This window comes from Petaurus breviceps, unplaced genomic scaffold (assembly GCF_028583685.1).
Source record: "Petaurus breviceps papuanus isolate PSGF00001 unplaced genomic scaffold, PetGlider_PUasm1.0 379, whole genome shotgun sequence".
Classification (NCBI taxonomy): domain Eukaryota; kingdom Metazoa; phylum Chordata; class Mammalia; order Diprotodontia; family Petauridae; genus Petaurus; species Petaurus breviceps.
Window position 1 is genome coordinate 3,229,835 of NW_027186303.1, and position 7,795 is coordinate 3,237,629.

The window sequence follows — 7,795 nt, forward strand, 5'->3', positions numbered from 1 at the left end:
CTCTCTCTCTCTCTCTCTCTCTCTCTCTCCCCCTCTCCCCCTCTCCCCCCCCCCCTCCCCCCCCCCCCCCCTCCCCCTCTCATTGTCTGAGCTCTCAGTACCCTCACTGCCCCCATTCTGCCCCATCCAATTTCTCCATTTCTCCCCCTCAATCACTTTTCAAATATCCCTTTAGGCTCACTAGGGGGCTCTGGAGTGAAGTGATCACAGTCCCTGCCCTCACAGAGCTTACAGTCTCATTGCAGAGACCAGAGTCACCCATGAAAAGTGCTATGGGAGCAGTCTGTGATCAGCAGGGCTGATGAGTTTTGGGGCAGTGAGGGTACTGAGAGCTCAGACAATGAGAAGATCAGCTCCACCTGAGAAAGGTCAGGGTGGACTCCCTGGGAGGTGACCTGTCAGCTAGTTCTTGAAGGATGCATAGGAGTGCCAAAAGGTACTTGGATAGAGGGGACAGGTCTGCCTAGAGCCAGTTTAAAAGGCCTTAAATGGGGTGGCCAGGTGGCTCAGCGAGTAAGAGCACCATCTCCAGTGTCGGGATGACCTGGAGATCAAATCTGGGCTCAGATACCTAGCACCACACCCAGAAATAATAACTGGCCATGTAACCTTGAGCAAGTTACTTAACCCCAATTGCTTAAAAAAAAAAAAAAAAGGCCTTAAATACCAGGCTAGTAATGGGTGCCTTTTCATCTTGCCTCCATCTCCTGCATGACCCCAGGGACCCCTTCCATGTGTCCCCCCACCTTCCCCGCACCACAGAGGAAGGTTGGCTCCTTCTCCATTGCTTACCTCTTTCCCTGTTCTCTTGGCAGCAGGATGGTTTGGCATGGGGCCCCAGCCCCTCTTGGGCTCCAGGCCAACGAGGCCCTGCAGTCACCAGGCCATCTGCTTGGCTGACAGCTGGTGTCCACAGGAGCAGGCAGCGTCTGAGCAACTGTGGGGCCTCTCCCCTTCCCATCCAAGGGAAAGGGTAAGAGGGAATGGAGGGGGTGGAAGTGACCTCCCTGGAGCCCAGGAAAGTAGGAAAGCTGAGGGGAGCACACACGTGACCTGACGTGCCTGGCCCATGTGTGCCAAGAAGAACAAGGCAGGATTCTGGATGATCTGCCCCCTGACACACCCAAGAAATGCAGCCTTGATGATGGGCTTGGGGTCAGTTCCATGATAGCCAGAGACCAGAGAACTGGCAGAGACCTAGAACATGGACCATTAGAACAGGGAGAAGTCTTAGAACATTAAACATTAGATGGAGGACTCTTAGGACATAGAATGTCAGTGCTGGGAGGGGTCTTAGAACATAGAAATGTTGGAGCTGAGGAGAACCTTTAAATTAGGGTTATTAGTAATATCTAATTACTACAAGAACAAGAAAGACCCTGACAACATGGAATGTCAGGGCTTGGAGGGGCCTTGGAACATGGAATGTCAGGCCTGGAGGGGCCTTAGAAAATGAAATGTCAGGGCTGGAGGGGTCCTGGGGAATCTTGTCGAACTCCCTTATCTCAAAGAGAAGGAGACAAAAGCCAGAGAACAGTCTTGTCTGCTCTGAAAGGCTACAGTCCATATCCCCTTGAGGTGATGTTACAGCTGACCAGCTGCCACTTTAACAGGTGAGACTGAGCTAATTTTCACTGAGGGGGGCACTGACTATAATGGGAAGGGCTCTGAAAGGCAGGGTTTTTTTTTTGTTTTTTGAGTTTTGTTTTGTTTTGTTTTGTTTTGCTTTTTTGGAGAGGGGAAGGCAGGGCAATTTGGGTTAAGTGACTTGCCCAAGGTCACACGGCTAGTAAGTGTTAAGTGTCTGAGGCCAGCTTTGAACTCAGATCCTCCTGACTCCAGGGCTGGTGCTCTATTCACTGCACCACCTAGCCACCTCCATTTTTTTTGAAAGGCAGGTTTTGTGGGAACCTCATGGAGGAATCCTGAATTAGATTAATAAGGTCCAAGAATCCTGTCTCCTGCCTCCCAATCTGTGTTCTGCCTTCATGAATGGCTCACGGTGGAGCCTCAGGCACTTTGACAGTCTATTGGTCACCCCCAAGGGATAAGGGGGTGGCAGGTAGCCTGCAGGATAGGGGAAGGTCATGGGTAGGCCCAAGTTCTAGGCATTGCAGAAGCAAGCCCAGGAGCACCAGGCCGCATCACTGAGATGTAGGGAGCTGACCCCTGGGCCAGACCCCCTGTGGCCTCACCTTCCCCCCCCAGCCCTAGAAGCTGGGGTTCAGTTCTGGAGAGCTGGGGGCGGGCAGGCTGACTCATCCACGGTCCAAGGACAAGGAGCTGCTCCAGCAGGAATAATGAGCATGTTACCCACCCCCAGGGCCCCCCACCTGCCCCTCCCCACCCTCCTGACGCAGGCACCCAGCAGGGTGACGGTGATGGTGGCTGAGGACTGTCCTCAGCTCTGGGCAGGAAAGAACTTGACAAGCTGGAGCCAGTCCAAGGAAAGATGAGGAGGACCGGGAAGGGCCTGGAGACCATGCCCCACAGTCAGCCAGGAAAAGGGCTGGGTGGCTCAATAGGGAGAACACTCAGGGAAGCCCCAGAGCTATCTTTAAGGACCTTTGGTGGAGGGAGATATAGGCCTGGGCCCTGGGGGCAGGGGCAGAAGCACTAGTCGGTCAACCACAAGTCAATCCACCCCCAGCACACACATCCTCGCTTTCACCCAGGTAGACTCATGGAACCTTAGAGCCAGCACAGAACTTAGATACCAGCTAATCCAACCACCTCGTTTTACAAATGGGGAAACTGAGGTGGGACAGAGGCACAAGGTGGGTGGGCTCTGGAGGTGGACGAAGAGGTTCAAACATCACCTTTGATGTTCTAAGATACAACATCCCTGCGCCTCAGTTTCCTTATCTGTAAGATAGATGCCTCTGAGCCCCCTTTTACCTCTAGGGCTATGATTCTCTAGGGCAGATTCAGGAGGCAATCAATGTCATTAATGTATTGGGGAAGTGTCCCCTCCTCTTTGGATCTTGCTTCTTCCTCTCTAAAAGATGGGCCTGAACTGGAGGATCTCTAAACTCCCTCCCAGCCCTGACATCCTCTGTTCTAAACTCCCTCCCAGCCCTGACCTTCCCTGTTCTAAGGTCCCTCCCAGCCTTGACATCCTCTGTTCTAAGCTCCCTCATCACCCTGACATCTATTCTAAGCTCCCTCCTATCCCTGGCATCCTCTGTTCTAAGCTCCCTCCCAGCCCTGACCTTCCCTGTTCCAAGCCCCTTCCCAGCTCTGACAGCCTGAATTCTAAGGTGTCTCCTAGTCCTGGTGTTCTATGACTTAATGAAAGCACAGATATGATTCTTGGGTGACCACAGGCCCTGAAGGTGGGTTGGGATCTTAAAACATTCACCAGAAGGTTCAGGGACTGGAATGGGATTTTAATGTCTCTTGATACTTGGGGATCTACTGGCCCCTGGTGGTCACTGGTAGCAATACACCAGAGATAGGCCAGTGCTGGACACCTCAACTCAGGGAGGCTTGGAACATTTCTTTTTTTTATTCTTTTTTTTATAAAGCAATTGGGGTTAAGTAACTTGCTCAAGGTTACACGGCCAGGTGTTTCTGGGTGGGTGCTAAGTGTCTGAGCCTGGGATTTGATCTCCAGGTCATCCCGACTCTGGGGCCGCCGGTGCTCTTACTCATTGTGCTACCTGGCCGCCCCCTGGAACATTTATTAATCACCGGCTCTGCAGGGCCCAGAGTTCCCCACCAACAAGCACCCTTCCTTCAAGAGGTTTCCAGTCCAGGAAGAGCCTGGCCAATAGCGGCTGTGGATTTCAGAGAAAGGAGGAAGGGGCACCTCAGCCCAGTCACACCCCACGCCTTCAAGACCCTTTTGCATATGATGGAGCCTAAGAACCAGGCAAGACAGTGTGGGCTTGAGAGGCCACCTCGGCGGGGAAATGGGAGGGAAACACCCCGGACTTGGAGGACCCAGGTTCAAGGCTCAGCTCCCTGACTTCTCCAAACCTCCTGCAAAATAAGACTTTGGGTCATTTTACAAATGAGGAAACTGAGGCCTAAGAAGGCACAATGACAGATGAGAGAGTGCCAAAGGAGAGATCTGAATTTGGCTCCTCCAACTCTAGCACTCTTTCCATTTTCCCACTCAGAATCATAAGCATTGGAAGGCAGGTCAGAGGCCAGAAGTCAGCTAGTCCAAACTCCTCTCAAACCACAGCACCTGACATGTTTCATTCAAAAATTCTTATTGGGGCGGCCAGGTGGCTCAGCAAGTAAAGAGCACCAGCTCCAGTGTCAGGATGACCTGGGGATCAAATCTGGGCTCAGATACTTAGCACCACACCCAGAAATAACTGGCCGTATAACCTTAAGCAAGTTACTTAACCCCGATTGCTTAAAAATAAATAAATAAATAAAAGAATTCTTATCAAGCACCTACTTTATAGGCTTTGGGGAGAGGCACAAAGTTTACAAAAAGCAGGCTCTCAGCCCTCATGAAGCTCAAGATCTAGGAAGGAGAGAGGTCACTAATATTGGCCAGTTGTTTCTCAGTAGTGACTCTCCCTGACCCCATCTGGGCTTTTCTTGGCAGATGGGATGAAGTAACTTGCCAGGGCCATACAGCTAGTAAGTGTCTAATTTGTCTAGCCAAATGTGAGCTCAGGATGGTGAGTCTTCCTCCCTCCAGACCAGCACTACGTGCTCTATGGTGCCACCTAGCCGCCCACTATGTGTAGCAGCAAGCACCCCAAGCGTCCTCAGGGTGACTGCCAACACAGGTTCTTAGATCTGCTTTGTTAAAGGAAAGCAACTCAAAATGGGTTAACAAGTTTACTTTAATCAGTCAAATATGTATAGTTTACCTAGTTCAGGGGGAAAAGGTCAGCACCCCGAACTTCAGAGTATACAGACAGAATTATCAAGACAGAGGAACAGATCAAGTAGACAGTTTTCCAAACTGTCCAACCATTACATCCATACCAAATCAACATCTGGGTTTTTCAAAGCCAGGGGGCTCTCAACAACGGCTTCCCAGAGTCTCATCTGATCAAACCACAGAACACTTCTCAAAGTGAGCCCCAAAACAAAGCTACACATCAGGACTTATATAGCCTTGTCCTGGCTCAGAGAATGTAACAACCATATTGACTCACTGCCCAATCACAAAGTATCTACTGAAAAACAAGCCTCCCACCCCGGGCTCCAGGTGCACTTTAGCCTAGGGGCAGGGAAGATCTTCACAATTTACATTCCCATTACACTATGATACACCTACCTAATACACAATACAGAAGAATGGGAAAGAAGTAGCCTCAAGCCAATATGACTTAAGCATGGAATGATTTGACACTGGAGGGTCTGGGTTTGAATTCCACCTCTGACACTATTTGTGTGACCCTAAGCAAGCTGGACCAAGGTAATCTCTGCAGTCCCTTCCCATTCTGAATCCTGGTTTCAACAGGCAAAGGTGAGGAAAGAGTGTCCCTTCCGATTCCAGGGATGGATTGGCACCTGGAGCCCATGCTCGGAGGTGAGAGGGGCCAGGCCAAAATCAGGGAACTGCCAGAAGAAGGGTCCGAAGAGAAGTACAGCTCATGAAATTTGCATTTTATCCTTGAGGCAAGGGGAAGTCACTGAAGCCTTCTGGAGGGACCTCCATCAACCTGTGATTTAGGAAGATGACTTTGGTGACCATGAGAAGGATGTTCTGCAGAAGGGAGAGATTGGGGGCAGGGAGGCAATTAGGAGGCTACTATGATGGTTGAGGTGAGACACCCTGGAAGAGAGAGTGAGGGTCTCAATGTGCACAGCTCTGCTCCCCAAAATACAATTCACGCTCAGGGGGAGGAAGAAGGAATTAAGATTCCAATTCAATAAACACTAATTAAGTGCCTACTGAGTGCCAGGCCTTGCCCTAAACATCAGGGCTACAAAAATAGGGCACAAACCTGTCCCTGACCTCAAGGAGCCTAAGGTGGCCCTGTGGAGAGAATGCTGCATTTGGAGTCTGGGTACCTAGGTCCAAACACCAACTCTGCCACCTGGGTGGACTCAATTTCTTAGCTGTAAAATGAGGGGGTGAGCTGAACCAGGTTTCCTCCAAGATCTATGATCATGTGCATGATTCAGGTGGTTTGGGCCTGAGTGAGCATGCTGGCTTCATTGACAGAAAGATGGAAGTTGGGAAACGTGCCGATGGGGTGGGAGGAAAAGGAGTATTCACAGAATCTCATATTTAGAAGGGAGCCCTCCAAACATTTGGAGATAGAAAGGTCTCTGCTCCCAGGAAGTCTTCTCTCCTCTCAAGCCCCCACCACACTCTTTTCAGCTTTGGGGACTGTCCAACAGGCAATTAGAAATACAGGACTCAAGCAGGGCGAACAGCTGGGACTTTTAGACTATCTCCCTGGTACACAATAGGCTCTTAATAAACGCTGATTGATTGATGTCCTACAAGCGGGTTGTCTACCTTTTACCTAACCCTGCCCTGTGACTCCACTATCCACTGAAATGACCCACTGTAGTTTTGGACAGTTTCAATCTTCAGGAAAGTTTTCTTTATTTTGGCCTCAAACTGCTTTGAAACTTCTGCCTCGTGTTCCCAGTGCTCCCTGGTTTTTTTTTGGGGGGTGGGGTAGGATTAATATGATCATCTCATCTACTAGACACCCCTCAAATTTTAAAGATCAACAGTATCTATCTTTGGGGCGGCCAGCTAGCACAGCGAGTAAGAGCACCGGCTCCAGTGTCGGGATGACCTGAGGATCAATTCTGGGCTCCGATACTCAGCACCACACCCAGAAATAACTGGCCGTGTAACCTTGAGCAAGTTACTTAACCCCGATTGCTTTAAAAAAATAAAAAAATTATAAAAAAAACAATATCTACCTTCCCCATCTCCACTCTTCCCTTTTCCAGGTTAAATAGGCAGCTCCTTTTAAGTGATGCTTAAAAAACTCAACCAAAACTCCTTGGGGCAGGCTCCAGCTTGTCGAGGTCCCTTCTCAAACGGGTGGCGAGGGAGGGCCTCTTCCATGGGCACCTCTTCTGCATAGCCTTTAAGGACTTGAGGGGCAGAGTTCCCTGTCCAGCCAAATATGGTGGCTTTTTTAGAGTCCTCCCCCTGACCACACCCCCTTTTTTTCTTATCTAAATCATTTGCATCACCAGGGGTTCCTTAGTGCTCTGACCTCTTTTGAAATTTGCCCTCTGGGAGCCTAGGGTGGACACTACACCCAGTCATCCATCTCACTTTTATATCTACAACGGCAAGCATTTATTAAAGCAAGTGCTATGTGCCAGACAAATGCCAAGTACTGGAAGTAGGAAAAATGAAGACAGTCCTCTCCCTCAAGGATCTTCCGTTGAACATTTCTATCACAAACTGGAACACAGTGTTCAGGTCACTTCCCTCTCAAAACTCTGGTTATAGGAGGTTCCCATGGTCACTACTTCACCACTGGTCCTGGAGTCAGGAGGACCAGAGTTCAAATCCAGCCTGCAAAACGAGGCAGCTGGACCCCGGCCTCAGCCAAGAGCCAACCATCCTTTTTAGAGAGCACAAAAGAAAACGGCTCAAACTGCAGCAGGAAATGTTTGAATCAGACACAGAACTCACACGGCCCCTGCTGAGACCCAGTCATGGGCCCCAGTGGTTTGGATGCCTGCTGTATGACCTCAGCAATCACTTAATGTCCCTGTGGAACAAGAGGCTGGACAAGGCAATCCCCGAGGTCTCCTGGCCTGAATCTATGGTCTTCAGGGAAATCAGGACTAGATGGGATAGAGACGGCACAGAATGAAAACACATCCCCACACG